The following is an 18,400-nucleotide window of genomic DNA, read 5'->3' as shown; positions in this document are numbered from 1 at the left end:
CATTATATGTCCATTTTGCAAGGCGGCGAGAAAATCTCTCCATACGGATTGCATACGGATGCCATACGGATTACATACGGATGCTCACATGCGCAAAATACGCGACCGGACCTTGCTTACGGATGACCTACGGAGCACTATTTAGAGGTCATTCATCCTTATTACGCCTGTAAACTACAGACTGTATTTTGCGCCGGTTAGTGTGACCCCGGCCTAATACTAAAGAAATCCTGAAAACATGACCCGTTGGTGGCTCTTGAGGACTGGAATTGGGGAACACTGCCAGCAGAAAAAGACAATATTCACCGAATATCAGGATATATTCAGACTTTGCAGTTTTTCTATGTGGCTGAGATTCATGCATTAAAAACATATTTAGCTTGAATTGTGGAACAGCTATGTTAGAATATACTCAAAAGATCTAAAAAATCTGACAGAAAATATGGTCTTGATGAAAGAGTGGGCTTCTTAGGGCTCATACCCACTTGCGAGAGACTCACATGAAAACCTGGCACTGCCGCCGGCACTGGGACTGGAGTGTGCGGCTGCATAGAAATACATGTAGCCGCACGCGCCGGTCCGAGTACTGGTGGCAGTGCCAGGTTTCCATGCGAGAGTATCTCGCAAGCGAGTATGAGCCCTTAGAGAGGTAATCTCTTGGAGTGTTTCATGATATCAATCTATGAGAAAAGGAAAGTCTGACTCAGATGTTGCTAATATTTAATTTAAAAAAGCCAATTACGTTAGTAACCTATGTGTACAAGAGGAATTCCACTTAAATGGTGCAATACCGTCTCTCTGTGTCCAGTTATACATCTCATGCAATGTAGATGACCCAGCTCTCATCAGTACTATAGTATCTGACCTGCCAACAGCAATCTTATAATGTACTGTGGGAATGAGCAACATTGCATGATACTGTCTTAGTGATCACTAATGATAATCTATTTGTTGTACAAGACCTGTGTGTCACTGGGATGATTGCAGCAATATGTCACTGTAACTTTAAGCGGAATGTGAGTATATGAAGCATATTGAGCCCTCCCCTCTGTGCTAAGCATTGGACTGCAGGCAGCTTGTCCATCAGGCAGGGGAACTGAGCGCCTGCAATAGAAGGAGGCAGCAGTCTGCAGCTCTCACCATCATCACTACAGCAGCAGATGTGGCTGGGACCTGAGCCCCTTCCCCAGCATGGAATGATCTGCAGCCCCCAACTCCTGGATCTGCTGTGTTATGTGGAATGATGCTTCAGAGCTGAGCCTCACTATACTTTTTCAGGGAATTTACAACCAACACGTGTCTGCAGGCTACACACATGACATCCATTGCATTGACTGATGTAGGGCTGGAGCTCACTCTGCTTTCATTGACTTCTCAGGGATAGGGGTCGTGGTTTACTGTGACTCTGGATTAATCTGGCTTCAAATGAGCGGTTATCTGTTGTGTGACTTGGAGGGGCTACAGAGTTGTCAAGGAGCGAAGACTTTATAACTGGATGCAAAAGTTCCAAAGGCTGTGCCAGGAGGGAAATTAGCCTAAAACACCCATTGCTGCCTCATGTTAAAGATCTGGAAAGGAACTGTAAGCAAATGTGTGGGATCGCTGGAGAGCTACCTGGGGTCAGTACATGGAAGATTTAGGTAAGATTCGACTAAACATTGGAACCAACTGTTTACATAACACTTCTGCAGTAGTTTCCTATCTATGTTTCATGGACACTTCCAAGTTCTACCTAGAATACCAGTCAGGAGTTATTGATGTGTTCAATGGGAATGACACAAATGTATATCTTATGTAACATAGTTATTAAGGTTGAAGAAAGACTTTAAGCCCATATCCTATCCTAACCTGCCCTAACATGTTGATCCAGAGGAAGGCAAAAAAAGCCCATGTGGCAACAGTAGGCTTCACATTGGGGAAAAAATTCCTTCCCGACTCCACATATGGCAATCAGACTAGCTCCCTGGATCAACGCAATATTAAGGAAACTAGTGTATATACCCTGTAATATTATACTTTTCAAGAAAGGCATCCAGTCCCTTCTTGTGTCCCTCTTTGTACAATCTTGTTTGGATCTGCAAGCAGTGCTTTATTGTATCTCCCCCCTTTTTTTTTTTTTTAAAAGGCTGCATTACCTTCTATTTGGTAAAGCAGGGGTTATTATTAGTTAAATTTTCTTGCACAATTTGAGCCCAAAAGTTTTCACAACCCTAACAGTGGTAACAAAATGGTCAGACACAACCTCCCTGGAGAAGTATGAATTATTACAACCATTTATTGACGTCTTTAACAATTTTGATTGCGCGCTGACAGTAATGGTGAAATGGGTTTAGTAGTCAGAGTTTGGAGCCATAAATCTGTATGAGGCTCATTGAAAATTCTGAATTAGATGAGGGAGCACAAGCCAAATTGTGCGCATTGTTGTCATAGACTGTTTCATGCATGGATTACTCTCTCACTTTATAATAGGTAGGGTAGTTTATTCTTAAGTATGGTTATGGCTGTAACCATTTTACTTATATGGTAAATGGCCATATGCAGAAACATTATCTTCATGTGATGGCATTTTATGACATTATTATAAGAAAATACATTTCCACTTTAGTGTTATTAAAAAGTAATGATACAGAGATTGATGGTGCTATAAATATATAGTATCAGTTTATGTAGCACATTATTGGGGGTAACACATTGCAACTAATGCAAGAGACATTGTAATACTAAGGCTACTTTCACACTTGCGTTTTTTTGATGCGCGTTTTTTGCGCACACAAACGCATGAAAAAAACGCATCATGCGTTTGAGGGTTTTGGTTCCTTTTTTAAAAAAAAGCATGCTTTTTTTTGCGCGTACGTGTGCATTACAAATCGCACGTATGCGCACCCATAGACTTTAATGGGTGTTTTGCTGTAAAAAAAAACGCATTGCGTGCGCATGCGTTTTTTTGGGGGCAAGTCGGACGCACAAAAAATGCACCAGGATGCATTTTGTGCGCCCGAGTGCACACTGCAAAAAAACGCATGCGCATACAAACGCGTACGTGCGCACATATGCGCACCCATGTTAAAGTATAGGGGAAAAAACGCATGCGCATACAAACGCGTACGTGCGCATATGTATGCACACCCATGTTAAAGTATAGGGGAACAAACGCATGCTTTTTTTGCGCTAAAAAGCAGCGCAAAAAAACGCAAGTGTGAAACCAGTCTTACTGATGTGATATGAGAGAAGATAAGAGACCAGGTGATTTTTTTTTTTTTTTGCTTAGGGCTTAATCACATAACCAAATTACAACAATCATATCATTACCTGTGTTCCTGCTGGAGTATAAAGGAATAGTTTCACACCCTGTGTATCAAATCACTTTTCACATTATAAACACAATGGGAAAATATGGTAAGTGGAAGAAGTTTGTGAGCGTATGCAAAGAAACATGATGACACGTAGTCCATGCAGTTTCTGTACTCTCGGTGCTTGCTGTGGCACTGTATGGTCCCTGTATGTGACAATGTATTACCATTGCTCCTAGTGCAGAACACCTCTATAGCAGTATGTGCATTACATTACTAAAAAAAAAAAGTTTCCCTTTTATGAAATGAGAGGTATAGTATGGGGCCGTGGGTTAAATTTATAATAATAATCTAAATTGGTGTTTATGCAAAGTTTGTATGTGTCCATTCAAGAGTATGACACTGGACAACCCCGTTGAGCACTATATTTTTGACTTTCTTTGTCAATGTCATGGACTTGAATGGAGCAGCAAGGCCCATGTGCCACCTACATCTCCATTCAATTACTCCTGATTGAGATCTTGCAGGCAGAGAAGAACCAGACCAAAATGAGGAACTGAATGAAGTTCAGTATTCCAGCCATCATTGGGGGATGGTGCCAGCAGTGGGATCCAAGTGATGGAACAGTTATAATCTATACAGTAGATAGGAAATAACTTGCTTAGGCTGAAATAGATCTACAAGATTGGCATTTCCGACACCATTGCTAAACAAAACCTGGTAAAACGTGTGCAATTTTTCATATTACTCCTAAATGTTATAAGGAGGTTTAGATCTCCACCAATTTTTACTCTATGTGCATCTGTTTTAGCCCATTGAACAAATGCACAGCCGATTAATAAATTACCATGCTAATTGATGAAACTTGGCTCTTTTCATCAGTAAAAAAGAGCCCAGACCATTTAAGAAAGGTTGTCAGTACATCAAGCAGAAATCAAGGAGATCATTTATCTTAAGGATATATAGAACACGCAGAATGTCCTACTTATTTTGGATCTTGTGTTTTATTTTTCAAGAATGTCAACAAATTTGAGATTTTTTTTTTTTCTTCAGAGCATACCCCAAAGGCTAATATGCACCGCTGTACAGTTCCATATTATATCTTTCATAATACGGCCAAATATCCCTACTCAACCACTTGTCTCATGACGCAAACTAATAGAACCACAGACATATGTTATTAGTTTTGAATATAGTTAGATTTCTTTTATTTAATCATGGTTTTGCCACAATTATGTAAAACACAGCAAAAAACAAAAAAAAACAAAACACAATTTAGCTGCAAAGTAAGAAGCAGCAAATTTGTCACCAAAATTTGTGACAAAATAATCATTTCCAATTAGAGACCAGCAAATCCAAAATGTTCGGTATTCGATTTGCACAAATCCAGAGCAAAATGGCATCCATTTTTGCTAATGTCTCTTGAGGGCCAGGACAGCGTTAAATAAATAAAATGCATTATAGTCCTCTGTCCTAGGCCCTCACCCGTCTAAGGGCTCATTCAGACGACGTCCGTAGATCTTTGTCCAATCACAGACCACAATGTATAGACTGGATGCAGGTCTCTCTATCTGAAATATATGAAGCTGTTACTCACCAGTTGGCCAGTCCGTGTATTACGATCTGTGATTGGACTGAGATCCACGGACCTCTCCATGAGCATGGTGATTCCACAGCTCACTGGTCTTCTGTGAATGTCTTCAGGTGCATCCTATTTTGCACAGAAGCTAGAAGGCCTCATTGCTCAAGAGGGAGCGCTGGAAGTACCAAAGACCAGCACAGATGATAGTGGAGTAGGGGCAGCGGAGGTAATATAAGGCTGGGTTCACATCGCGTTATGGCCATGTGTTTAATGCATCCGTTACTTAGCGGCACTAACGCTATGTAGCGGATGCGTTAATGCACCCATTGTCCGCCATTGTAGTAACACATCCTAACGCATGCCAAATTCGGCATGCATTAGCGATTGTGTTACTTTGTGACGCATACTCGAACGTGGTCTACCGCATTCTAGGGTGCGTTAGGTCTAACGCACAGCGAACAGACGCGTTTGCCGTGGACAGACCAGTATGGCGACAAAATGCTACCATGCGTTAGCGAATGCGCTAGGGGTTAAAAAGATGTCAAAAATGACATCAGCGTTAGCGCATCCGTTTAACGAATCTGTTAAACGGATGCCCCTAATGCAATGTGAACCTAGCTTAAGACAGGTAAGGACAAATGAATATAGAGTACTATTCTTAAACCCCCTTCCCACCACTCCATTTATTATGCTTTGAGGTCTCGAGAGACAGTAGTGCATAAAAAATGTTTTTTTTTCACTGCAATCGGAAGACTTTCAGTTTAGACTGAATCAGCCATATGATTCAAGCGAATCTGCCAGATACATACTTAGGAGATTCGCTTCTCACTAGTTCCATTCCTTTGACTAGATAAGCAAAGCCCACTGGAGGTACAAGAATCCAATCAATCTAAGTAGGGGTAAGCAGGATCAGATTTCATAAATAACATACAACTTTTAACCCCTTAATGACCGGAGGTTTTTTCGGTCTTGCGTTTTCATTTTTTGCTCCCCTTCTTCCCAGAGCCATAACTTTTTTTTTTTTTATTTTCCCATCAATATGGCCATGTGAGGACTTGTTTTTGGCGGAACGAGTTGTACTTTTGAATGACACCATTGGATTTACAATGTCGTGTAACAAAAAAATCGGGAAAAAATTCCAAGTGCAGTGAAACTGCAAAAAAAGTGCTATCCCAAACTTGTTTTTGGCTTCTTTGCTACGTTCACTAAATGCTAAAACTGACCTGCCATTATGATTCTCCAGATGATTGTGCGTTCACAGACACCAAACATGTCTAGGTTCTTTCTTTTATCTAAGTGCTAAAAAAAAATTCCAAAGTTTGCTAAAAAAAATGCGCCATTTTCCGCGTCCCGTAGCGTCACCATTTTTCGTGATCGTGGGTCGGTAGAGGACTTATTTTTTGCGCACGGAGCTGATGTTTTTAATGATACTATTTTGGTGCAGATACATTCTTTTGATCGCCCATTATTGTATTTTAATATAATGTCGTGGCGACCAAAAAAACTTAATTCTGGTGTTTTGACTTTTTCCTCGCTACGCCGTTTAGCGATCAGGTTAATCCTTTTTTTATTTTTTTTCTTGATCGGGCGATTCTGAATGCGGTGATGCCAAATATGTTTGTTTGTTTTTTTTTTTTTTGTTTATTTTTGAATGGGGTGTAAGGGGGAGATTTCATCTTTTTGTTTTTTTTATTTTTTAAAAACATTTTTTTTTTTTAACTTTTGGCATGCTTCAATAGCCTCCATTGGAGGCTAGAAACTGCCACAACTTGATCGCCTCTGCTACGTAGAGGCGTTGCTCAGATCGCCTCTATGTAGCAGATTTACTGCATTGCTATGAGCGCCGACCGCAGGGTGGTGCTCATAGCAATCCGGCAGCAACAACTATAGAGGTCTCAAGGAGATTTCTCTAGAAATTAGATGTAATTGAGAGAGACGCTGAGACTTACTCAGTGGATTTCAGGAAATTATGGTTTTTAAATTTAATGGGAAAGCAAAGTCTACTGTGTGCTTTCCTATACAGAAACATCCTTTAGGAAAGGAATACAGCCTTTTAGTCGTGGACGTAACTAACACGATCGTAGCGGTCGCTGAGTGGGCCCGGCGGGTCAGAGGTATGCCGACACCAGCAAAAGCTTCAACTGTATGTGCGCACACCACAATACATGCTGCCATCAGGGCATTACTGCCCTTACTGGTGTATGTGGCCCGATGAGCAGAGGGGGACTGCAGCGGGCTCCCTCTGTTCTGCTCATTGGGCACTTTACGCATGATCAGTTAAAATCTGTTGCCATGCAGGAGATTCCTCCAGCACAGCAACAGTTAACAGCCGCCGGCCAATCACAGACCAGCAGCTGACATGCACGTTACTGACGTAGGACGTCACTGTCATACACTGGAATGACACTGCGCGCCTCAGCCGAATCGTGGGTGAGGACATCGCTGGAGCTCGGCCAGGTAAGGACATTTTTTTTTTTTTTTTTGCTATAAAGCCACGGGATGGGGCACATTATACCGGTATGGGGGTGCATTATACTACTATGGGGGGAGGGGATGCATTATACTGCTATGGGCTGCTGCATTTCATACTCCTATGGGGCCGCTGCATTATACTGTATATGACTATGGGGTGCAATATACTTTTATAGGCGGACTATGAGGTACATTTTTACTACTTTGAAGAACTATGGGGTGCATTATACTTTATGGATGATTATGGAAGTTCATTTGTTTATACTACATATGACTATGGACTGTGCAGTATATTATATAGAGGACTATGGGGGTGCATTATAGTATATGGAGGACTACGGGGGTGCATTATACTTCTTACATGGATCCCCATGACTTCTATGTAAGCCCCTGGTGAGTATAATGGTTTATTTTATACATTACAGATAAACGGCAGAACAGGGGACAAATATATATCAGCATGTGGCTCCGGATAAGGGACATATAACAGAAAGGGCAATATATAAACCAGAATGGGGTCAGGATAAGGCACATATATACCAGGATGGAGGGAGCATATATATAATTTATTCAGGATGACAGGGGCCCATCATACTCTAGTTATGCCACTGAGGTCAGACTATACAACATTGCAACAAAGCTATAGTGGCTATAGTGTGCGAAATTAATAGGGAAAATGTAAATTTGGGTGGAAAATATTTTGGCATGGGGGGGGCATTTGAAAGTTTGCATCGGGGCTTATAACTTTGTAGTTACACCACTGCTTGTAGCATTTTTTTTTTCTAACCAAGGAAGCACAAGAGAGAAATATGCCATTGCATGCCTACACGGTGGCATAATTGGGTCCTTCTATTGTAGGTATATGCTGGGACATACTCCTAACATGTACTGCTGCTGAAAGGCTAAAAAGTATTGCAAATAGCACCTAATCTGTGTTTAAGTAGCTGGAATGGAGTATTCACCTGAGCTTCACTGCTCTATACCATCAATTCCCTGTCCTTATGTTCTGGGGCTGGGTGTGTCATTTATTACTAGGCTTCTACCTGCCGAGATTTATTTTCCTAATAGTATTGATCAATTGAAGCATATCTAGTTTTCCTCCCGTTTGGACATAATCCATTTAGTGTTATTTATTGTATTTTGACATCTGTGTTTCATTTTTATGGCCTCCCTGTGAAGGATGCTGTTTTTGCTTGAGATTGCTGACATTTTAACTTCCTTGTGCACACTGCTGCTGTGATTTAAGAATGTTACGAGGTGCACAACACTAAAGTAAATCAAACTTTACCCTGGCACTAAGACAAGGAGTCATTTTATCCAAGTCTCCAATGTTGGCCTGTTCTGCGGATTTGTTATCAGGCAAAAAAATGCAATTATTTGTGGCTCAATCTGTTCTGCTAAAGTTTTGCCCTCTATGAAACCTTACACAGCAAAATTTCAACTATAAATTGTACTAGTTTAGGCCTCTTTCACTCATCCGTGTCTCTGGTACGTGTGGTGACAATTTTCACACGTACTGGATACACTAACACATGTAGACCAATTCAAATGAATGGTTCGGTGCACATGTCAGTGTGCTTCCATGGACCGTGTGCCCCACACGTAGACATGTCCGTTTTTTACCATCAGCACGGGCGGCAAAATTTCCCATACACGGAGAACACACATTGATGTCATCCGTGTGATATGCATTGACACTGGGGAAGAAGCCCTACAGTAAGCGCTGTTCCCTGGCGCTACGTGGTGAAGACGGTTCTCATCATTCTCCCCTGCTCTGCCGGCGATCGACGTGAGCAGAGGAGAATGATGAGAGTTATATTAAAGTCAGGTGGGAACTTTTGGGACTATTACTCCCATCATCCGACACCTGCTGCCGCTAATAACAGTGACAGCAGGAGTGGATGATCGGGTTATTCCTCACCCACCGCCAGCGATACAACTAAATGAATGAATGAATGAAAAACCCGGCGTGGGTTCCCCCTACTTTCTTTAACCAACCAGGCAAAACTCACAGCTGGGGGCTGCAACCCTCAGCTGTCCGCTTCAGCAATGTTGGTTATCAAGAAGAGAGGGGTCCCCATGCTGTTTTTAAAATTATTTAAACAATTAAAAATAGGGGGGACCCCATGCCGATTTGTGACAACCAGCTTTGCTAAAGCTGACAGCTTGGGGCTGGTATTCTCTGGTACTGGTTTTTACTGTGCTGGAAATAAACAGATTTGTGAAACCGGCCTTATAGTGGAAAAATTATTCTAGATATGCAGTATTAGGGTTTTTACCCATGTGGTGTAACTGTGCCAAATTTCCACAGCAGTGAAATGTACAGTGATAAATGCTACAGCGGAAAAGGTGTGGCTTTTACGCACATCTCATCCAATGTATTGCAAGAAGGTAAATGTGCATTGGTGTGGCACAAATTTTGAATCTGTGTTACGATTCAGTTTTCACAGAGGAAGCTGTTTCCAAAGCTTTGGAATGATACTTAAATTTAATTTGGATACCTGATACTGAAATATGCAAAGGCTTTTCCACAAGTGAATCCACTCCGAGCAATATCTGTCAAATGGACAGACATACCACATGTGAGCTGTACAGGGGCCCATTATGGAGGGGTGTCAGTTGCACTGCAAGTATTCAATCTGGGACAAAATCTGATCACTTGCTAACGTGAAAATATTTGGTATTCTTATAATAACAACCCCTCCAATATGAAACAAAGAGATGGGTAAATGGTATAACCACACAAAAGCATTATTTTTATTTTTTCCCATTAAATTAACACACAAAGTCAACAGAAATGTAACACTGGCATACTTTTTTGGTAAAATGGTATGTTAAGAAAAAACTAAAGCTATTTTCGCAAAAAAACAAGACCTTTACATAGTGAAGATTTAAAAAATATGAAGTAAAGTGTATGACTGTTACAACTATGAATGGATAAACAACAACAAACTCTTCTAGTTGTCTGAACAAGTGCATAAAAAAGTGTATGTGTGTGAGTATTTGATATATGCTTCTATGCGTGTTTGTAATATATATATATATATATATATATATATATATATATATATATATATATACACACACACACACACGAAAAAAGTATTTAGTCAGTCAGCAATAGTGCAAGTTCCACCACTTAAAAAGATGAGAGGCGTCTGTAATTTACATCATAGGTAGACCTCAACTATGGGAGACAAACTGAGAAAAAAAAATCCAGAAAATCACATTGTCTGTTTTTTTTTTCATTTTATTTGCATATTATGGTGGAAAATAAGTATTTGGTCAGAAACAAGCAATCAAGATTTCTGGCTCTCACAGACCTGTAACTTCTTCTTTAAGAGTCTCCTCTTTCCTCCACTCATTACCTGTAGTAATGGCACCTGTTTAAACTTGTTATCAGTATAAAAAGACACCTGTGCACACCCTCAAACAGTCTGACTCCAAACTCCACTATGGTGAAGACCAAAGAGCTGTCAAAGGACACCAGAAACAAAATTGCAGCCCTGCACCAGGCTGGGAAGACTGAATCTGCAATAGCCAACCAGCTTGGAGTGAAAAAATCAACTGTGGGAGCAATAATTAGAAAATGGAAGACATACAAGACCACTGATAATCTCCCTCGATCTGGTGCTCCACGCAAAATCCCACCCCGTGGGGTCAGAATGATCACAAGAACGGTGAGCAAAAATCCCAGAACCACGCGGGGGGACCTAGTGAATGAACTGCAGAGAGCTGGGACCAATGTAACAAGGCCTACCATAAGTAACACACTACGCCACCATGGACTAAGATCCTGCAGTGCCAGACGTGTCCCACTGCTTAAGCCTGTACATGTCCGGGCCCGTCTGAAGTTTGCTAGAGAGCATTTGGATGATCCAGAGGAGTTTTGGGAGAATGTCCTATGGTCTGATGAAACCAAACTGGAACTGTTTGGTAGAAACACAACTTGTCGTGTTTGGAGGAAAAAGAATACTGAGTTGCATCCATCAAACACCATACCTACTGTAAAGCATGGTGGTGGAAACATCATGCTTTGGGGCTGTTTCTCTGCAAAGGGGCCAGGACGACTGATCCGGGTACATGAAAGAATGAATGGGGCCATGTATCGTGAGATTTTGAGTGCAAACCTCCTTCCATCAGCAAGGGCATTGAAGATGAAACGTGGCTGGGTCTTTCAACATGACAATGATCCAAAGCACACCGCCGGGGCAACGAAGGAGTGGCTTCATAAGAAGCATTTCAAGGTCCTGGAGTTGCCTAGCCAGTCTCCAGATCTCAACCCTATAGAAAACCTTTGGAGGGAGTTGAAAGTCCGTGTTGCCAAGCGAAAAGCCAAAAACATCACTGCTCTAGAGGAGATCTGCATGGAGGAATGGGCCAACATACCAACAACAGTGTGTGGCAACCTTGTGAAGACTTACAGAAAACGTTTGACCTCTGTCATTGCCAACAAAGGATATATCACAAAGTATTGAGATGAAATTTTGTTTCTGACCAAATACTTATTTTCCACCATAATATGCAAATAAAATGAAAAAAAAACAGACAAGGTGATTTTCTGGATTTTTTTTTTCTCAGTTTGTCTCCCATAGTTGAGGTCTACCTATGATGTAAATTACAGACGCCTCTCATCTTTTTAAGTGGTGGAACTTGCACTATTGCTGACTGACTAAATACTTTTTTTCCCCACTGTATGTGTGTGTGTGTGTATAATGTATTAGCTTGTGCATATTTTGAGTGCCTAATGTAAATGTGCATTTAGAGGTGAGATCTGATGGAGGTTGGAAACTTGCAGGGAAGTTACCTCATTTCGTCTTTGTCTAGATGTTATTGGAAACAGTTGTGGTAACTTTGAATTTCTAAAAGTAATCACCATAATGTTAGCCATTAGAGTTGAGCGAAACGGGTCGAAAAAATTCAAAAGTCGCCGACTTTTGGCAAAGTCGGGTTTCATGAAACGAAACCCGACCCTAGGATGAGGTCGGCCACGAGGTCGGCGACTTACGCGCCAAAGTCGCGTTTCAAAAGTTTGTTTTGCGCTCTTTTTCAGCCAATCAGGATCCACGGACACTGTGGGCAACGTGATGACATAGGCACGGGTCACCACCATCTTTCAGAAGGGCATGCAAGTGATTGGCTTGCTTTGGTGGGCGTCACAGGGGGTATAAAAGGGCGTGCACGCCGACCGCCATCTTACTTCTGCCGATCTTAGTATAGGGAGAGGTTGCTGCTGATTGTGTAGGGAGAGCGTTAGGCAGGGAAGAAGACAAAAAAACTGCTTCTGCTGCTAGCGATTTGGCCTGCACAACACACAAGTCACTGTGTGTGCAGTGCAAGGGGAGGCTATATTGTGGTGTATCAGTGGTGTTGGCTGTTGGGCTGCCTTTTAAGGCTTCCTGACACGCTGGCATTGCTGTTTACCCACTGCTCCGCAAACTGCTTTTTTAAAAGCAATCCAATCTCCTTTATCCTCTCGTCACTTTGGTCACAGGCAGCTGTGCCATCGAGCGTGTCACATAGCGCTCAGATATCAGTGGGCCGCACACAATCCACAAGTGTCCAGTGTCCACAAGTCTACGCAGAGATTCAAAATCTCCATTATCCTCTCGTCACTTTGGTCACAGGCAGCTGTGCCATCGAGCGTGTCACATAGCGCTCAGATATCAGTGGGCCGCACACAATCCACAAGTGTCCAGTGTCCAAAAGTGTACGCAGAGATTCAAAATCTCCATTATCCTCTCGTCACTTTGGTCACAGGCAGCTGTGCCATCGAGCGTGTCACATAGCGCTCAGATATCAGTGGGCCGCACACAATCCACAAGTGTCCAGTGTCCAAAAGTGTACGCAGAGATTCAAAATCTCCATTATCCTCTCGTCACTTTGGTCACAGGCAGCTGTGCCATCGAGCGTGTCACATAGCGCTCAGATATCAGTGGGCCGCACACAATCCACAAGTGTCCAGTGTCCAAAAGTGTACGCAGAGATTCAAAATCTCCATTATCCTCTAGTCACTTTGGTCACAGGCAGCTGTGCCATCGAGCATGTCACATAGCGCTCAGATATCAGTGGGCCGCACACAATCCACAAGTGTCCACTGTCCACAAGTGTACGCAGAGAATCAAAATCTCCATTATCCTCTCTTCACTTTGGTCACAGGCAGCTGTGCCATCGAGCGTGTCACATAGCGCTCAGATATCAGTGGGCCGCACACAATCCACAAGTGTCCACTGTCCACAAGTGTACGCAGAGATTCAAAATCTCCATTATCCTCTCGTCACTTTGGTCACAGGCAGCTGTGCCATCGAGAGTGTCACATAGCGCTCAGATATCAGTGGGCCGCACACAATCCACAAGTGTCCAGTGTCCAAAAGTGTATGCAGAGATTCAAAATCTCCATTATCCTCTCGTCACTTTGGTCACAGGCAGCTGTGCCATCGAGCGTGTCACATAGCGCTCAGATATCAGTGGGCCGCACACAATCCACAAGTGTCCACTGTCCACAAGTGTGTGCAGAAATTCTAAAACTCCCCTGTCCTATAGACACCTTGTACCTTGTTTTACATTACTATATAGTTTGTTGGATTTTGTCTACATTTCTACCAAAAATGAGGAAGGCTGGTGGAAGAGGCTGTGGAATTGGGCGGGGGTTGGCAGCTGGTAATGATGGTGTTGGTGGTGGATCTGATGGTAGTGGCAAGAGCAAAATAGGACCGAATGCAGGAGGTGCTGACCCTGCGTCATCGTCTGGCTACATAAGGACTCGAACGCTTAGTTTTCTAGGAGTTGGCAAACCGCTTTTAAAGGAAGAGCATCAGGAAAAAGTTTTGTCTTACATTGCTGACTCAGCCTCCAGCTCTATCGCCTCCTCTTCTTCAGTTGTAAAAAGTAAAAGCACTGAGTCGTCATTGGAGGCTCATGTTCATGAACCACACCTTTCCTTGTGTCCTTCACCCCAACCAAGATTGAAGGATGACGCAGGCCATACTACTGATTACTCCATGGAGCTGTTTTCACATACCATGCCTGGATTATCAAGTCAAATGGTGAATTACCCAGGCCAAGATGAATCTGACATGGAGTGCACTGATGCACAGCTGCTGATGGATGATTCTGCTGGTACATTCACTCAGAGCACTACATTGTCCTCGCAGTGTACAGAGCCAGATTTTGACCCTGATGAGACTCGGGTGCCCCTTCCCGCACACTATACCACCATACACGGTGACACAGAGAAAGGTGCACATGACATAGAAGAGGAGGTGATGGATGACCCAGTTGTTGACTCAGATTGGCATCCATTGGGGGAAGAGGGTGCTGCTTCCAATAGCTCAGATGAGGAGCATCCACAGCAGACATCGACATCGCAACAGCTGTTATCTGGCAGACCCGGAGCACTCCAAAGACAGGTTCCAAACATCAAAAGAGTTGCTGGACAGCTTGTCCAGAGGGTCAAAAGATCACAGCGTGCTAGGCCGCAAAATGTCTGCCAAAGTAGGAAGAGTGCAGTGTGGCACTTTTTTTAACAAAATCCTCATGATCAGGCCAAGGTTATCTGTAAGAAGTGCGCAAAGACCTTTAGCCGAGGGAAAAATCTGAAAAATTTGAATACCAGTTGCATGCTTAGACATTTAACCAGCATGCACTTGCAAGCGTGGACACAACACCAAACCTCAAGTGCCACATGTGCAACTAATCACAACGAAGGTAGTCAGCAACGCTACATTGTTTCCCCCACTGTAAGCCCACCGGTTAGCACAGCAGCAAATGTTGAGGTGTCATTGCAAGGCCACAGCAGTCAGGGAATCCCACTGTTATATCAACGAAAGACTGATTCTAGGCCATCAGAAAGAACAACAACTCCATCACCATCATCAACCCTCTCTCAGTCCGCCCTGTCCACCGCTACTTCCACCATATGCAGCTCTCAAGTCCAGCTCACCCTCCCAGACACTATGAGTAGGTCAAGAAAGTACTCAGTCTCTCATCCGCGTACACTGGGTTTGAACGCCCACATTGCCAAACTAATCTCGTTTGAGATGATGCCCTTTCAGTTGGTGGAAAGCACAACTTTCCGCGAACTCATGGCCTATGCAGTACCACGCTATGACCTACCCAGTCGCCACTTCTTCTCTCGCAAAGCCATCCCAGCCCTCCACCATCATGTGAAAGACCGCATTGTCCATGCACTCAAGCAGTCAGTGAGCGGAAAGGTGCACCTCACAACTGATGCATGGTCCAGTCGGCATGGCCAGGGCCGTTACGTGTCCATCACTGCGCACTGGGTTAATGTGGTGGATGCAGGGTCCACAGGGGACAGCGGTGGTGGGACAGTGCTGCCAAGCCCACGGTATAGGAAACAGTTGGCTGTAGGCGTTTGACCCTCCTCCTCCTCCTCCTCCTCCTCCTCCTCCAGAAGTGACAGCTCGTCCACAGAGCGCAGTCGTATGAGCACTCCATCTGCAGCTGCCACTGTTGCACACGATGCGTCCCCCTATCGAGCAGCTAGTGTAAAGCGTCCAGCAGGCTGTGTTGCAGATGATGTGTTTGGGCGACAGACACACCGCTGAGGTGCTGGCCGAGTACTTGAAGCGACAAACTGAGTCATGGCTGGGCAGTGTACATCTTGAGGCAGGCAAGGTAGTTAGTGATAACGGCCGTAATTTTGTGGCAGCCATAGCCCTTTCAAAACTCAGCCACATACCTTGCTTGGCTCACACCTTGAACCTGGTGGTGCAGTGCTTCCTCAAAAATTATCCGGAGTTAACAGCCCTGCTCCAGAAGGTGCGAAGACTGTGCGCACACATCCGCCGGTCGCCTGTACACTCCGTTCGTATGCAGAAGCTGCAGCGATTGCTCCACCTTCCCAACCACCGCCTCATTATCGACATTGCAACAAGGTGGAACTCCACCCTGCACATGGTGGAGCGGCTGTGCGAGCAGAGGCAGGCCATAATGCATTTGTGGGAGGATACACGGCCAGGCACTTTGAGAGCAGACATGGAGTTGACAGGCGTGCAGTGGTCGAAGCTGAAAGACCTTTGTAAAGTCCTTCAGTGTTTTGAGGAATGCACACGGCTGGTAAGCGCAGACGACGCCATCCTAAGCATGAGCATCCCACTTATGCGTCTGCTCATGCAAACTTTGACGCACCTTAAGGAGCAGGCGTCTGCAGCCAATGTTGATGAGGAGGAAGAGGAGGAGGGAATCCTTGATGACATTCAGCCATTGTCTGCTCAGGGACCTCTCCTGGACGAGGAGGAGGAGGATGATGGGGATGATTACTTAGGGGAGGAGGATGCATCTCGTGGGGCAAGTGAAAATGTTGGCGTGGCAAGGTCTGGTACAGGGTTTGTGCGTGACTGGAGGGATGTGGATTTGCCAGAAAGTGCTCCTCCACCCAGCACTCGCAGTGCATCATTGACACCGGGAACATTGGCCCACATGTCAGATTATGCCTTGCGGATCCTAAAAAGGGACCCCCGCATTGCCAAAATGATGAACGATGACGACTACTGGTTGGCCAGCATCCTGGATCCACGCTATAAAGGCAAATTACAAAACATCATGCCACAGGAGAACCTTGACCTAATATTGGCTAATAAACAAGCAACTCTGGTAAATCGGTTGCTTGAGGCATTCCCAGCACACAGCAGCGGTGATCGTTCTCACACGAGCCGTACGGGCCGTGGGCAGCTTGGCAGAGGTGTTCGTGGTGCACACAGCAGAAGGGGCGTTGGAGACAGGGGTTTCATGACAATGTTGTGGACTGATTTTTCAAATACCGCTCACACAACTGGTAATACTGCATCGATGGAAAGTGACAGGAGACAGCAGTTGTCAACTATGGTTACAAACTACTTTTCCTCCCATATCGATGTTCTCCCACACAGGTCATTCCCCTTTGACTATTGGGCCGCTAAACTGGACACCTGGCCTGAATTGGCCCAATATGCCTTACAGGAGCTCGCTTGCCCAGCTGCAAGTGTGCTATCGGAAAGAGTCTTCAGTGCAGCTGGATCAATCCTGACAGAAAAAAGCACCCGTCTGTCAACCCAAAATGTGGATGATCTAACCTTCATTAAAATGAACCACGCATGGGTTTCCAAGGATTTTGTCCCACCTTCCCCTGATGACACATAGGGTGACAGAAAAATGGCTTGCTTTGGTCCACCTCTTCCTGGTACTTCACCTATTTCGCCTTTTGCATCAGTTGAATGTCCAACATCAACATATGCCACTTTCTAAAACTCCCTAACTGTGCTGCCTCCCCCCCCATGGCCGGGGTCACCACCTAGCGCACGACACCGTGCGAGTGCCGTTGCCCTGGACAGGTGGGTAGGCCGACTCTTGGGCGCGGGCACTGGCACAGGGTCCCTCATAGTGCAATCAAGTGTCTCTGACGGTGGTGGTGCACACCCGCCGTCAGACACACCGCTGTACTATGAGGGGCCCAGTGCCAGTACCGACGCCCACGAGTGGGCCCCCCTTGCTTGGCCAGGGCCCCAGCATTTGCAATCTTTAGCTCTCCCTGCTCCTCCGCTGTGTAATCTGGGCCGTCAAATCCATACTGTGCCTGACACCGTCTGAGCCTGCCTCCTGAGACATAAATTTTGAATGTGTACGCTATCCATACATGTTATCCGGGGATACGGTACCCTTTCTAACCTTTGTGCAATGACGTGCAATCCATACTGGGCCTAACACCGTCTGAGCCTGCCTCATGCTGTATAGACATATATTTTGAATGTGTACGCTATCCATACATGTTATCCGGGGATACGGTACCCCTTCTAACCTTTGTGCAATGACGTGCAATCCATACTGGGCCTAACACCGTCTGAGCCTGCCTCATGCTGTATAGACATATATTTTGAATGTGTACGCTATCCATACATGTTATCCGGGGATACGGTACCCCTTCTAACCTTTGTGCAATGACGTGCAATCCATACTGGGCCTAACACCGTCTGAGCCTGCCTCATGCTGTATAGACATATATTTTGAATGTGTACGCTATCCATACATGTTATCCGGGGATACGGTACCCCTTCTA

The 18,400-nt window shown here is 44.4% G+C and overlaps 1 protein-coding gene across 3 annotated transcripts in view; it reads left to right on the top strand.

Moving 5' to 3' along the window:
* Positions 1 to 1,036: 1,036 nt before the first annotated feature.
* IL1RAPL2 (interleukin 1 receptor accessory protein like 2) overlaps positions 1,037 to 18,400 on the top strand; it is a 1,414,847-nt gene continuing 1,397,483 nt past the window's right edge. For all 3 annotated transcript variants that reach the window (XM_073543629.1, XM_073543630.1, XM_073543631.1), the window contains exon 1: positions 1,037 to 1,640. The gene's annotated coding sequence lies outside the window, so the exon portion shown is untranslated. The remainder of the gene's footprint in view (positions 1,641 to 18,400) is intronic.

This window comes from Dendrobates tinctorius, unplaced genomic scaffold (assembly GCF_039654945.1).
Source record: "Dendrobates tinctorius isolate UK_male_01 unplaced genomic scaffold, ASM3965494v1 ptg000133l, whole genome shotgun sequence".
NCBI classification, from domain to species: Eukaryota; Metazoa; Chordata; class Amphibia; order Anura; family Dendrobatidae; genus Dendrobates; species Dendrobates tinctorius.
Note: the sequence above shows the minus strand (reverse complement) of the source record. Positions and strands in the feature narration are given on the sequence as shown.